Consider the following 16,774-nt stretch of genomic DNA (forward strand, 5'->3'; position numbering starts at 1 on the left):
CAAAAGATCCGACGAGCCAGAAGGATAAAATAATATTATGATTTGAGCAAAGGAGTGTTCTAAGGAAAATAGAGAAGCTCCCCATGATTTGTGCACTATTTAGATTTTTTTTATTTGGATACAGGTGCACAAAATAGGATCATCACTCCCCCAAAATCAATAGGAACACAAAACAATTGCAAGCAAGCATAGGTAAGAAAAGAAGCCTAGCGATTGCAACAAACATATGGTTGAGCAACATGTAAATGAGGCGACCTAATAATAGGCACAACCAAAACGATGTGTGTGACTGATACGTCTCCAACGTATCTATAATTTTTTATTATTCCATGCTATCATATATTCTGTTTTGGATGTTTAATAGGCTTATTTATACACTTTTATATTATTTTTGGGACTAACCTATTAACCGGAGGCCCAGCCCAAATTGCTGTTTTTTGCCTATTTGAGTGTTTCGCAGAAAAAAATATCAAACGGAGTCCAAACGGAATGAAACCTTCGGGAGCGTGATTTTTGGAACAAACGTGATCCAGAGGACTTGGAGTGGACGTCAAGCAACCAACAAGGAGGCCACGAGGCAGGGGACCGCGCCTACTCCCTGGGCGCGCCCTCCACCCTCGTGGGCCCCTCGTGGCTCCACCGACCTACTTCTTCCTCCTATATATACCAACGTACCCCCAAACCATCGGGGAGCACCACGAAAACCTAATTCCACCGCCGCAACCTTCTGTACCCATGAGATCCCATCTTGGGGCCTTTTCCGGCGCTCCGCCGGAGGGGGCATTGATCACGGAGGGCTTCTACATCAACACCATAGGCTCTCCGATGATGTGTGAGTACTTTACCTCAGACCTTCGGGTCCATAGTTATTAGCTAGATGGCTTCTTCTCTCTCTTTGGATCTCAATACAAAGTTCTCCTCGATTCTCTTGGAGATCTATTCGATGTAATCTTCTTTTGCGGTGTGTTTGTCGAGATCCGATAAATTCTGGGTTTATGATCCAGATTATCTGTGAACAATATTTGAATCTTCTCTGAATTCTTTTATGTATGACTGGTTATCTTTGCAAGTCTCTTCGAATTATCAGTTTGGTTTGGCCTACTAGATTGATCTTTCTTGCAATGGGAGAAGTGCTTAGCTTTGGGTTCAATCTTGTGGTGCTCGATCCGACAGTAGGGGAAACGACACGTATTGTATTGTTGCCACGAGGACAAAAAGATGGGGTTTATATCATATCACATGAGTTTATCCCTCCACATCATGTCATCTTGCTTAAAGCGTTACTCCGTTCTTATGAACTTAATACTCTAGATGCATGTTGGATAGCGGTCGATGTGTGGAGTAATAGTAGTAGATGCAGGCAGGAGTCGGTCTACTTGTCATGGACGTGATGCGTATATACATGATCATACTTAGATATTCTCATAACTATGCTCAATTCTATCAATTGCTCGACAGTAATTCGTTTACCCACCGTAATACTTATGCTATCTTGAGAGAAGCCACTAGTGAAACCTATGCCCCCCGGGTCTATTTTCCATCATATTAATCTCCCGTCAACAAGCTACTTTTATCTTTGTTTACTTTGCAATCTTTACTTTTTATCTTTATCATAAAAATACCAAAAACATTATCTTATCATCTCTATCAGATCTCACTTTTGCAAGTGGCCGTGAAGGGATTGACAACCCCTTTATCGTGTTGGTTGCAAGGTTCTTATTTGTTTGTGTAGGTACGAGGGACTTGAGCGTGGCCTCCTACTGGATTGATACCTTGGTTCTCAAAAACTGAGGGAAATACTTACGCTACTTTGCTGCATCACCCTTTCCTCTTCAAGGGAAAACCAACGCAGTGCTCAAGAGGTAGCAAGAAGGATTTCTGGCGCCGTTGCCGGGGAGCCTACGCACAAGTCAAAACATACCAAGTACCCATCACAAACTCTTATCCCTCGCATTACATTATTTGCCATTTGCCTCTCGTTTTCCTCTCCCCACTTCACCTTTGCCATTTTATTCGCCCTTCTTCTGTTCGTCTTTTCGTTTGCCTTTATGTCTTACTTGGCTTGTTTGCTCGTTTAGTTGGAATAGTTGTGTATTTATTGCTAAACAGAGAACCTAAGATCTATGGATCCTCATCCGCTTGCCAATCGTTTTAAGAGATCCAATTACGATGAACCAATTCCTAGTGATTTGGGTGCACTAGATTATCTTTATAAGGTTTTGCTTGAAATCCGTGAATCTGAAAATTGTGATGAAGTGCTTTATGAAGTGATTCACGATAGATCTTTGAATAAAAATCATGATTGAAATGATGTTATTATAAATTCTATTAATGTCAATCGTGCTAATAATATGCAAAACCCTAAGCTTGGGGATGCTAGTTTTGCTATGTCTACTACTTGTTGCAATGATCATGATTGGGGTGATTCTTCTTAAGATCTTGAAAATTTATTTAAGCCCCATGATGAATATGAGATTTATAATAGTGTTTGCAATATTATTGAAAGTGGGTTTGGAACAGGGTCAACTTTAGATCCCACATATTTGGAGTATGTTCAATCTTATGATATTTTTGATAAAAGTGGGTTTGGAGAGGTCATGACTTTAGTTAATGTTAATCCCACTATTTTGGAAGAGTGTCAACTTTGCATACATGTGGATTGTGTTAAGAATATGTTTTGTGATAGCTATATTGTTGAATTTGCTTATGATCCTACATGTAATTATTATGATAGAGGAAAATATGGTTGTAGAAATTTTATTGTTACTAAATTACCTCTCGTCATGTTGAGATTGCTATTGTTTCTTTCCGCTTCCTTGCATATGCTAGTTTTTGCTTGCCTTGCAAATTTGTTTGCTTATAATATGCCTATGCATAGGAAGTATGTTAGACTTAGATGTGTTTGTCATGTGTTTTATGATGCTCTCTTTGCGCTTCAATTCTTGTCTTTCATGTGAGCATCATTAAAATTATCAATGCCTAGCTAAAAGGCTTTATAGAAAAGCGCTTGTTGGGAGACAACCCAATATTTTTACTTGCTGTTATTCAATAAATCTTTGATATAGCCTCTTTTTAGATGTGTTTTTATGTTTTAATTAGTGTTTGTGCCAAGTTAAACCTATAAGATCTTCTTGGATGATAGTTATTTGATGTTGCTGAAAATTCCAGAAAATTTCTGTTCACGAAAACAATTGTTAAAAATCACCAGAACGTGATAAAATACTGATTCCAATTGCAGTAGATCAATAAAAAAATTATCTAGGTCTTCCTATTTTGGTAGATTTTTCTGAGTTCCAGAAGTTTGCGTTAGTTATAGATTACTACAGACTGTTCTGTTTTTGACAGATTCTGTTTTTCGTGTGTTGTTTGCTTATTTTGATGAATCTATGGCTAGTAAAAGAGCTTATAAACCATAGATAAGTTGTAATACAGTAGGTTTAACATCAATATAAATAAATAATGAGTTCATTATAGTACCTTGAAGTGGTGTTTTGTTTTCTTTCGCTAACGGAGCTCATGAGATTTTCTATTAAGTTTTGTGTTGTGAAGTTCTCAAGTTTTGGGTAAAGATTTGATGGATTATGGAACAAGGATTGGCAAGAGCCTAAGCTTGGGGATTCCCAAGGCACCCCAAGGTAAATTCAAGGACAACCAAAATCCTAAGATTGGGGATGCCCCAGAAGGCATCCCCTCTTTCGTCTTCGTCTATCGGTAACTTTACTTGGAGCTATATTTTTATTCACCACATGATATGTGTTTTGCTTGGAGCGTCTTGTATGATTTGAGTCTTTGTTTTTTTAGTTGTCACAATCATCCTTTCATTACACACCTTTTGAGAGAGACACACATGATTCGGAATTTATTAGAATACTCTATGTGCTTCACTTATATCTTTTGAGCTATATAGTTTTTGCTCTAGTGCTTCACTTATATCTTTTAGAGCACGGTGGTGGTTTTATTTTGTAGAAATTATTGATCTCTCATGCTTCACTTATATTATTTTGAGAGTCTTAAACAGCATGGTAATTTGCTTTAATTGTGAAATTAATCTTCCATATTGAGTTCATTGAATATCATGAGAAGTTTGATACTTGATAAGTGTTTTGAGATATAAAGGTGGTAATATTAGAGTGTGCTAGTTGAGTAATTCTGAAATTGAGAAATACTTGTGTTAAGGTTGGCAAGTCCCGTAGCATGCACGTATGGTAAAAGTTGTGTGACAATTTTGACACATAAGGTGTTCTTTTATTACTTTCCTTATGACTGGCGGTCAGGGACGAGCGATGGTCTTTTCCTACCAATCTATCCCTCTAGGGGCATGCGTAGTAGTACTTTGCTTCGAGGGCTAATAAGCTTTTGCAATAAGTATATGAGTTCTTTATGACTAATGTGAGTCCATGGATTATACACACTCTCAACCTTCCACAATTTTCTAGCCTCTACGGTACCGTGCATTGCCCTTTCTCACCTTGAGAGTTGGTGCAAACTTCGCCGGTGCATCCAAACCCCGTGATATGATACGCTCTATCACACATAAACCTCCTTATATCTTCCTCAAAACAGCCACCATACCTACCTATCATGGCATTTCTATAGCCATTCCGAGATATATTGCCATGCAACTTTCCACCGCTCCGTTTATTATGACACGCTCCATCATTGTCATATTGCTTTGCATGATCATGTAGTTGACATCGTATTTGTGGCAAAGCCACCATTCATAATTTTTTTCATACATGTCACTCTTGATTCATCGCATATCCCGGTACACCGCCAGAGGCATTCACATAAAGTCATATTTTGTTCTAAGTATTGAGTTGTAATTCTTGAGTTGTAAGTAATTAAAAGTGTGATGATCATCATTATTAGAGCATTGTCCCATGTGAGGAAAGGATGATGGAGACTATGATTTCCCAATAATTCGGGATGAGATTCTGGACTAAATAAAAAAAGAGGCCAAAGAAAAAAATAAAAAAATAAAAGAGAAGGCCCAACAAAAAAAGAGAGAAAAAGAGAGAAGGGACAATGTTACTATCCTTTTTCCACACTTGTGCTTCAAAGTAGCACCATGATCTTCATGATAGAGAGTCTCCTATATTGTCACTTTCATATACTAGTGGGAATTTTTCATTATAGAACTTGGCTTGTATATTCCAATGATGGGCTTCCTCAAAATGCCCTAGGTCTTCGTGAGCAAGCAAGTTGGATGCACACCCACTTAGTTTCTTTTGTTGAGATTTCATACATTTATAGCTCTACTGCATCCATTGCATGGCAATCCCTACTCCTCTCATTGACATCAATTGATGGGCATCTCCATAGCCTATTGATTAGCCGCGTCAATGTGAGACTTTCTACCTTTTTGTCTTCTCCCATAACCCCCATCATTATACTTTATTCCACCCATAGTGCTATATCCATGGCTTGCGCTCATGTATTGCGTAAGGGTTGAAAAGGCTGAAGCGCGTTAAAAAGTATGAACCAATTGCTCGGCTTGTCATCGGGGTTATGCATGATGAGAACGTTTGTGTGACGATATTGAAACATGGCCTAACTATATGATTTTGTAGGGATAAGCTTTCTTTGGCTATGTTATTTTCATAAGACATAATTGCTTGGTTAGCATGTTTGAAGTATTATTGTTTTTATGTCAACATTAAACTTTTATCTTGAATCTTTCGGATCTAAATATTCATGCCACAATAAAAAGAATTACATTGAAAATTATGCTAAGAAGCATTCCACATCAAAAATTCTGTTTTTATCATTTACCTACTCGAAGACGAGCAGGAATTAAGCTTGGGGATGCTTGATACGTCTCCAACGTATCTATAATTTTTGATTGTTCCATGCTATTATATATTCTGTTTTGGATGTTTAATGGGCTTATTTATACACTTCTATATTATTTTTGGGACTAACCTATTAACCGGAGGCCCAGCCCAAATTGCTGTTTTTTGCCTATTTCAGTGTTTCGCAGAAAAAGAATATCAAACGTAGTCCAAATGGAATGAAACCTTCGGGAGCGTGATTTTTGGAACAAACGTGATCCAGAGGACTTGGAGTGGACGTCAAGCAACCAACAAGGAGGCCATGAGGCAGGGGGCGCGCCTACCCCCTTGGCGTGCCCTCCACCCTCGTGGGCCCCTCGTGGGTCCACCGACCTACTTCTTTCTCCTATATATACCTACGTACCCCCAAACCATCGGGGAGCACCACGAAAACCTAATTCCACTGCCGCAACCTTCTGTACCCATGAGATCCCATCTTGGGGCCTTTTCCGGCGCTCCGCCGGAGGGGGCATTGATCACGGAGGGCTTCTACATCAACACCATAGCCTCTCCGATGATGTGTGAGTAGTTTACCTCAGACCTTCGGGTCCATAGTTATTAGCTAGATGGCTTCTTCTCTCTCTTTGGATCTCAATACAAAGTTCTCCTCGATTCTCTTGGAGATCTATTCGATGTAATCTTCTTTTGCGGTGTGCTTGTCGAGATCCCATGAATTGTGGGTTTATGATCCAGATTATCTATGAACAATATTTGAATGTTCTCTGAATTCTTTTATGTATGATTGGTTATCTGTGCAAGTCTCTTCGAATTATCAGTTTGGTTTGGCATACTAGATTGATCTTTCTTGCAATGGGAGAAGTGCTTTGCTTTGGGTTCGATCTTGCGGTGCTCGATCCCAGTGACAGTAGGGGAAACGACATGTATTGTATTGTTGCCATCGAGGATAAAAAGATGGGTTTATATCATATTGCATGAGTTTATCCCTCCACATCATGTCATCTTGCTTAAAGCGTTACTCCGTTCTTATGAACTTAATACTCTAGATGCATGCTGGATAGCGGTCGATGTGTGGAGTAATAGTAGTAGATGCAGGCAGGAGTCGGTCTACTTGTCACGGACGTGATGCCTATATACCTGATCATACCTAGATATTCTCATAACTATGCTCAATTCTATCAATTGCTCGACAGTAATTCATTTACCCACGTAATACTTATGCTATCTTGAGAGAAGCCACTAGTGAAACCTATGGCCCCCGGGTCTATTTTCCATCATATTAATCTCCGTCAACAAGCTATTTTTATATTTGTTTACTTTGCAATTTTTACTTTTTATCTTTATCATAAAAATACCAAAAACATTATCTTATCATCTCTATCAGATCTCACTTTTGCAAGTGGCCGTGAAGGGATTGACAACCCCTTTATCGCGTTGGTTGCAAGGTTCTTATTTGTTTGTGTAGGTACGAGGGACTTGAGCGTGGACTCCTACTGGATTGATACCTTGGTTCTCAAAAACTGCGGGAAATACTTACGCTACTTTGCTGCATCACCCTTTCCTCTTCAAGGGAAAACCAACGCAGTGGTCAAGAGGTAGCAATGAGTCACATTAAAGCACTTGAGAAGACTAATATAAGGATGATAATTAAGCATCAACATAGTCTTGACTAAATGAGATACAAGGTGCCAGACATGTCCTTCCCACACACACAAACTTAAGCAGGTGACACACACATCAAGCAAATGGGTTTCACAAGCTCACTAATAGCAAATTAAAAATCAAAGCTTGTGACAACCCATGGTTAAGATAGGAAATAATAGGCTTGTCAAGACAAGCACAAGGACGACAAACTTCACCAAACATGATTGCACTAAGATGCAAAGAGGTAAGACACGCACTCATATAACAAATGCTTCCACTGAGCCACCAAAGATATAGAAAGAGAATGAAACGCTGGACATGAAAGAATAGGGATATCAACTAGAGATGTAACTTCTCTCACGTGTATAAGATTCTAGGTAGATGACAATCATGGTGATATATATCCACAAAGAAGGATGTACACATGAAATAGTTACAAAAGGAAAGAATAAGATATCCAAACGAGAGTCATAAAATATTCCAATGAGATCTTTGCTTGAAAGCATAGCACATGGCTCAATATAATCTTATTGTATATTAATGAACTCCTAACACACAACCATCAAAGATATCAAAACTAGCAACAAGAGATCAATGTTGGGATGCTTTGAGAAAGGAAACAAGTATCACATGGACGAGTCAAGAAATTCATGCCATGATGCAACCTACACAAGGTTGACCCCATTTCTATATATATGCATGAAGTAAATACTTGTTACCGAGATAGCATTGGTATGAAGTCATAGATCAATAAAATGTCCAAGCTTGGCTCTAATTTCCTCATAGTGCCACCACCTTCATGAATAAGCCAAGCAACCAATGCTTCTCAAATGTACCTAAAACGTTTTAAGTACAATATGGTCCCCAAACTTATTGGGTCCGAAGTAGTTAGCATAACTACAGTATAGGGTGAAACCACTTAAGTATGCGCATATTTAAACAAGGCATTGCATGCCACAGAGATATATGATAGTATCAAATATATTCTAAGTGGCATCCCATAATTGTCAACATTTAACAAGGATTGTGATATGTACAAAGCATATCACTCCCCATAATGTGGTGATCCATTAATATCTCGCAAGAGCCCAATAAGATGCAACTAAAAAGCAATGAAGGCTCGAGACTACAGACACAAATATATGACGTACATTGCAACCTAAACATGCTAGAAAACACAAATCAAGCATATTAGGAGACACAACATATACAAACACATGCTAGGTACAAAACCTAAACATGCATGGGGCTAGTAACTTTCAATGTAGACAATATAAATACAAGTTACCACCATGAGGAGAATTGGAATGACAAATATGATGATAATTCACTTGACTTGGTTTGAACCATAATGAATGGTGAGAATCATTTTTCTTCATGAACTAGCCAAGTCTCCAATGCCCTCCATACACCTATTGATCAAGTTTGAGCTCGATGGTGCCCAACCACATTGGGTCCTAAGAAGTTAGTAACAATTGGCTTGGCAAACCAAATGGTCTTATCCACTTTCAAACCACTTTGGGCACCAACATACTTAGCAAACATATTGCCATCAATATCCTTCCTAAGTGAATAATGATCATTGATAATTGGAGGCTTAGATATATTACCGTTGGGACATGATGAAGATATGTGTCCCTTCTTACAGCAAATATAGCAACATGTGCTCCCCTTTCTCTTCTTCTTTACCTTTTCAACTTGGAGAACATTATCTTGGTTAGGCATGGGAAGAGGCCTTTCATTATCTTGAGATTGAACTTGAGGCCACTGTGACGCCCTCGATTCAATCGTACACGAATCATACACGCAAATGTGCACGGTCAAGATCAAGGACTCACGGGAAGATATCACAACACAACTCTAGACACAAATTAAAATAATGCAAGCTTTATGTTACAAGCCAGGGGCCTCGAGGGCTCGAATACATAAGCTCGAATACACAAGAGTCAGCGGAAGCAACAATATCTGAGTACAGACATAAGTTAGACAAGTTTGCCTTAGGAAGGCTAGCACAAAAGCAACAATGATCGAAAAGGCAAGGCCTCCTGCCTGGGAGCCTCCTAACTACTCCTGGTCGTCGGCGGTCTCCACGTGGTAGTAGGCACCCTCGGGGTAGTAGCAGTCGTCATCGAAGGTGGCATCTGGATCCTGGGCTCCACCATCTGGTTGCGACATCCGAGAAGAATGGAAAGAGGTGGAAAAAGGGGGAGCAAAGCAACCGTGAGTACTCATCCAAAGTACTCGCAAGCAAGGATCTACAATACATATGCAACATTATCAAAGAGAGGTTGTATATGTGGACTGGGCTGCAGAAATGCCAGAATAGGGGGGAGAGCCTAGTCTCGAAGACTAGCATCTTCAACATCTTCCGCGGTCTTGCAGCATTAGAAGAGTACAGATCAACATAATGTAAAGTAGTAGTAGTGTTATCAACCTCGGCCAGAGATCCTTTCTCGACTCCCTGCGAGAAAGCAATCCCAGAGCCATACTATGCAATTCTCATCACAATCCATTTCTCATCTCAAGTATCTAGTTCTAGTTGTTATCGATCGGGATACAACTCCAAGTGTCCGTTACCATAGGAAAGGCTATCGATAGATGTTTTCTTCCCTGCAGGGGTGCACCAACTTACCCACCAAGCTCGATTAACTCCGGTCGGACACACTTTCCTAGGTCATGCCTGGCCTCGGCCAAACAATACGCCACAACCCGACCTAGGCTTAATAGAGAGGTCAGCACATCAGACTAAACCTATGCCCCCAGGGGTCATGGGCCATCGCCCCGGGAACTCCTAAACGTTGCGAGGGCGGCCGGTGAGCAGACCTAGCTACCTCCTTAAAAAGGCAGGTGCTTACCAGTCCAACCCGGCGCGCGCCGCTCAGTCGCTGACGTCTATTAAGCTTCGGCTGATGCATACGACGCAGAACGCCCATACTATGCCCACGTGATGGTTAGTGCTATCAGGCCAGAGGCCCCTTGGATCAAATATCCAAATCGTAGTGGATTAGGAGCACGCGGTAACAAGTAGACACTCACGAAAGATGTGACCCCGTTGCCCCGTCTCGAGGACTTGCGGCAAGGGCTAGGAATGCCCGGCCACGCCTCGTAATTATCTCGCGGGCACCCTCCAGGTCAACCCGTCTCCACATCACTCGCGGGTACCCCTCAGGGTCGACCCACCTTACCAAGTAGCGGTGGTAAAGTCCAAGTATTCGTGTGTCCAAATATCAAGGGGAAAACCTGAGGAATCACCCCGGCGAATTCCACTCGATGTAATCATCAAGGTGAACGTAAGAGGGACCACCCTCGAGGTTCACACTTGAGGGGTTGCACGACGGAGTCGTATCGGAAGTGGTTAAGGAGGAAATCACCCTCGATGACCACGACCGAATGGCTACACTACAGGGTTAACATCAGAAGTGCTGAAGAGGTCTCACCCTCGGCACTCGATAATAACCGTGTAGTGTCGAGCAACTAAGGGGGAAAGTGATGTGCGGTGCCAGGGCCTAGTCTTCGATCCCATTGATCGGGTCTTTAATGATGAAGCAGGGGCAACAAGGACAAGGTGGGGGTCACTGATGGATCACTAACCAACCTATACTAAGCAGTTAGGATAAGTAGGTAGGTAACAATAAGCAGGTTACAAAAGCAGGCTATGCATCAGAATAGGAGCAAACAATAACAGTAGCAAAATCTAATGCAAGCATGAGAGAATGGAATGGGCGATATCGGGATGATCAAAGGGGGGGCTTGCCTGGAAGCTCTTCTAAAAAGGAAGAAGTGTCGTCGTCGACGTAGTCGATCACAGGGGCAGCATCGGTCTCGGGGTCTACGGGAGAGAAGAGGGGGAAAACAATAAATACAGAGCAAACAAGAGCATAACAGGACAACAGACAGAGCTAGACGTGTTCTAACGCGGCACTACACGATACCGGCAAGGGGGGAGAACATCCGGGAATGTTTCCCCGAAGTTGGCATTTTGGACAGACGAACCGGAGGGGGAAGGTTGCATGTCCGCTATGCTAGAGGCATGTGACAGGTGAGCGGAGAGTGTATCCAGATTCGTCTCGTTGTTCTGAGCAACTTTCATGTAGAAAACATTTTCATCCGAGTTACGGTTTATTTTATATGAATTTTCAAAGTTTTAATGAATTTTTTGGAATTATATAAATTCGAAATATAATGGGTAAAATGCTACGGGTACACAGAGAGTGTACCCACAAGTTCACCTATGAGGCTGACTGGTGGGTGATGTCTACTATGCAACCTTCTTCTTGTAGACGTTGTTGGGCCTCCAAGTGCAGAGGTTTGTAGGACAGTAGCAAATTTCCCTCAAGTGGATGACATAAGGTTTATCAATCCGTGGGAGGCGTAGGATGAAGATGGTCTCTCTCAAACAACCCTGCAACCAAATAACAAAGAGTCTCTTGTGTCCCCAACACACCCAATACAATGGTAAATTGTATAGGTGCACTAGTTTGGCGAAGAGATGGTGATACAAGTGCAATATGGATGGTAGATATAGGTTTTTGTAATCTGAAAATATAAAAACAGCAAGGTAACTAATGATAGAAGTGAGCACAAACGGTATTGCAATGCTAGGAAACAAGGCCTAGGGTTCATACTTTCACTAGTGCAAATTCTCTCAACAATAATAACATAATTGGATCATATAACTATCCCTCAACATGCAACAAAGAGTCACTCCAAAGTCACTTATAGCGGAGAACAAACGAAGAGATTATGGTAGGGTACGAAACCACCTCAAAGTTATTCTTTCCGATCAATCCATTGGGCTATTCCTATAAGTGTCACAAACATCCCTAGAGTTCGTAGTAAAATAACACCTTAAGACACACATCAACAAAACGCTAATGTCACTTAGATACTCCAATGTCACCTCAAGTATCCGTGGGTATGATTATACGATATGCATCACACAATCTCAGATTCATCTATTCAACCAACACATAGAACCTCAAAGAGTGTCCCAAAGTTTCTATCGGAGAATCAAGACGAAAACGTGTGCCAACCCCTATGCATAGGTTCATGGGCGGAACCCGCAAGTTGATCACCAAAACATACATCAAGTGAATCACGTGATATCCCATTGTCACCATAGATACGCACGACAAGACATACATCAAGTGTTCTCAAATCATTAAAGACTCAATCCGATAAGATTACTTCAAAGGGAAAACTCAATCCATTACAAGAGAGTAGAGGGGGAGAAGCATCATAAGATCCAACTATAATAGCAAAGCTCGCGATACATCAAGATCGTATCACCTCAGGAACACAAGAGAGAGAGGGATCAAACACATAGCTACTGGCACATACCCTCAGCCCCGACGGTGGACTACTCCCTCCTCGTCATTTAGAGCGCCGGGATGATGATGATGGCCACCAGTGAGGGATCCCCCCTCCGACAGGGTGCCGGAACAGGGTCCCGGTTGGTTTTTGGTGGCTACAGAGGCTCGCGGCGGCGGAACTCCCGATCTATTCTGTTCCCCGAAGGTTTTAGGGTATATTCGTATATATAGGAGGAAGAAATACGTCAGGGGAGCCACGAGGGGCCCACGAGGGTGGAGGGCGCGCCTAGGGGGTGGGCGCGCCCCCCTGCCTCGTGCCTCCCTCGTTTCTTTCTTGACGTGGACTCCAAGTCTCCCGGGTTGCTTTCCTTCCAAAAATAACTTCTCCAGAAGGTTTCATTCCGTTTCGACTCCGTGTGATATTCCTTTTCTTCGAAACACTGAAACAAGGGGAAAAACAGGAACTGGCACTGGGCTCTGGGTCAATAGGTTAGTTCCAAAAATAATATAGAAGTGCATAGTAAAGCCCATTAAACATCCAAGATGGATAATATAATAGCATGAATACTTCACAAATTATAGATACGTTGGAGACGTATCAGTGGGGTCTAGTTGACTGCCCAGACAGCAGTCAACATGGACCAGTTGATTAGTCAATGGACCTGCTCGGACCCCCATGTCATACACTGATTGTCTAACAGTATTTAATTTAACCTAATTAAGTTTAATTAGGAAGCGGGCCCGAGCTGTCAGTGATACAGTTAATTAATTGATTAACCTTAATCTAAACTAAAAACTACATTGTTTGGGCCTACGTGTCAGTGAGTGGGTTAGCCAAAACAGAGGGGATTAGGGCCCCCACTTATCCCCTAATTAACTAGGGGGCCACAGCTGAGTCAACGGCGGCCACCAGGGGCCTGGACCGATGGCCCTCGCGGCTGTGCGCGCGGCCATGGCCAGCCGCGGCCGGTCGGAGCAGTAGCTAGGGGCGGGAGCGGGCCAGCAGGGGCAGCGGCGAGTGCTGGGCGGCGGCGGGTCGCGCGTGGGCGGGGCGTGGCGGCTGTAGCAATAGTAGAGGAGCAGCGGCAGTAGCAGCAGCCGCGCGCGGCAGCAGCAGGCAGCATCCCGGGCGGGAGCGGGCGCATGCACGGGGCGCAGCCTGGTGCGTGGACAAGCGAGCCACGGGCGCGTGGGGGCGCGCCAATGGTCGCGGCGACCGTGACGAGGGCGCATAGCGACTGCGGCTCTGGTCAGAAGAACGGGCGGCGCGGACGACGGCCTATGCCGGTGAATCGAGGGGGAGAGGGGGAGCAGCCGCGGGAGCTCACATGGGAGGTCAGGGCGCTGCCGGGGCATGAGGAGCGCGGCTCCCGGACACGATCACGTGAACACGACGGCGAGCAGAGGGTTCGAGGGGGAAACGGACGAGAGGGCTCACCAGCCCTGTAGATGTGCAAAGGCATGCTCGGGGAGGGGCCGGAGTTGCGGTTCTGGCGACGGGGCGTTGATGCTGCGGGTGGCGGCATTAGGGGTCCTTCCAGATCTAGGAACAGGGAGAAGGATGAGGACGGCGAGGTCCGGCGGTGAGGTGGCCTCGGCGAGGGGTGCTGGCGTGGTGGCAGGAACGGGGAGGCGTTCAGCGGGGTCCGACGGGGTCAAACGGCGTCGGCGCCACCGGGGTAGAGACTAGGGGCGTCGGGCAGAGGCGAGGGGGATCTCTCGATCCAAATCGAGAGAGCGAGAGGGAGAGGTGGATCGGGGGGAGTGGGGTGTAGATAGAGTTGCCAGGGGTGTCGAGAGCGAGGCCCTTATCCATCCACGGGCTCCTGTTGCGGCGCGGACGGCAAGCTGGCTTGGCGGGGACGAGCGAGCGTGGGCACGGTCGGAGGAGCAGTAGGAAGGAGGGAGACACGGGTGTTGCGGGCTGGTCCGTCTAGTTAGTTAGATGGGCCATAGTGCCTAGTAGATTAGGCCTTTTATTTTGTACTTTCTGTTTATTTATTTATTTCCTACTTTGCATTATAATTGAGCTACTAAAAGAGTTTTGTTTAACACAAAACTTGGCACAAAAATACCGCGCAATATTCTAGGTTTCTACAAAAAATTTCCAAGCATTTGGGAGTGCTTAACTATTTTTGGAAATTGAAAAGGCCGATTTTAAATGTTGCTAGACCACTAAATAAATAACAGTGTCACTTTGGGAATCCAAAAGGGGTTGGTTTCAACATGACAATGATCAAGGGAATTTATAGAATATTGTGAACATTTTAGTTTTGACATTTTGAAGGCTTTAATTTTGACTTCTACTTAAATTTGAATTGAACCGGATTGAATCAAGGCGGATTTAGCAATAGTGAAAATGATGACATGGCACCATTAACATGGGATTACTGTAGCTTAATTATCTGGGCGTTACAAATCTCCTCCACTACAAGAAATCTCGTCCCGAGATTTAATTGGGGAAGTGAAGAGTAACTTCGGGCGAACTGACCCTTATAGGGTACTTATCTGGTGAGCAATTCGGGGAATGTGGCAGAAGTATCTCTCGAGTTGAAACTTAAGAAAACATTGAGGGCAAAGTATGAAGGTACAACAAGAAGTTTCAAGCGAATGGACAAACGATCGATACCAGAACTAAGTGTGAAGAGGGGCTCAGGCATCGGGAATAGATCATCTCTCGGAGGGTGGTTCGTGATAACACACAAAACCAAGGGCATAGGATACTTCGAAATCAAGGATGCATAGGAGAGTCAGGTTACGATCCCGTGGAACTGTGGGTTATGGATCCACCATGTGGGTTAAAGGTAGAAAGGGCGCTGACATCTTGCACGGTCATGATAGCAAGACATGTAAGAGGATAGGTTGTCAATTATGTCGGCAACAACCTCGGTACCAAGGGCGAGGGACGACGAGAACCATTTTCCTGCTCGTTGAACGAGGCGAACCAATCGTCAAGGTTCGCGTCCATCGGTGGTTACCGGAATGTCATCAACAATAGTATCAGGGTCTCACTGACAAGGTTATACATCGGGGTGTTCTATAAGCAGGGAATTATTTCTTCTTATATCATATAGATCACAAGAAGGTTAAACAAACCGATGGAAAGGAAAATGTGTTTACACACAAGAATTGGAAGTAAATCATTCCCAAGGGGAAGCGGAGCAGGATATACATGATATGACAACAAGTTCAAAAGCATTTAGATAAAGGGGGCGAGGGAAGAATCATGATATTACCCATACAACGGTGTTTGGATAATAGATCAAGAAACATTCGACAATGTGCTTCCAATGTTCTTGTTGATATCCGAAATACCTCAGTCATGCTTCGAGGTAGCATTAACATGGTGTTCCAAGTAGGGGTTGGAGTTGAAGATCACAAGAAATACTCAAGGAACAATTGCGGGAATAGCAAGGAGTCCAAGGTATAACCAAGACATGATCAAACATGTGTTGGAAAGAAGACAAGGGGGTTGTCTATGATAACTCAAATCATCGAAGGTCAAGGATGGTATTTCTCACCATGAATTCAATTGTCATCTCAACAGAAGTCAAAATGTTGATGCTGCTCACGAGCATTCGTCGAGAGGCTCTATGAAGATGCCATCGAGGAGTGACGTCATCAAGCAACAGGAAGGAAGAAGAGAAAGGCTATTGGAACCAAGGATATGACACAAGCTCGAAATCAAGCTTGTTGTTCGAGGTGAAATGATAAGATGAAGAAGATCGACGTAAGCTTTGCTCGTCGTCGGAAGTTGCTCCGGGCATAAGGACCAGGTAGCACAGTTAAAATTTAGCACGATAATGACATAGCCAGCCAGGCTAGGAATGACTTGAAGGATTATTAAACTCGTAAGCAATGAAAATTACTTAGAGTTATAGAATCAGAGTGCGGAATTGATTCACTTATCGATGTTCTCGAGTGACTAATAACTCGGAACCCGGGGCAATCTGAATCGCTGAGGAGCAATACCAGATGAAGACTCATAGGAAGCAACACAGTTGTTTGTTATTCTCGAGATACCGGGGG

The sequence above is a fragment of the Triticum aestivum genome, chromosome 5D, assembly GCF_018294505.1.
Source record: "Triticum aestivum cultivar Chinese Spring chromosome 5D, IWGSC CS RefSeq v2.1, whole genome shotgun sequence".
Taxonomy (NCBI): Eukaryota; Viridiplantae; Streptophyta; class Magnoliopsida; order Poales; family Poaceae; genus Triticum; species Triticum aestivum.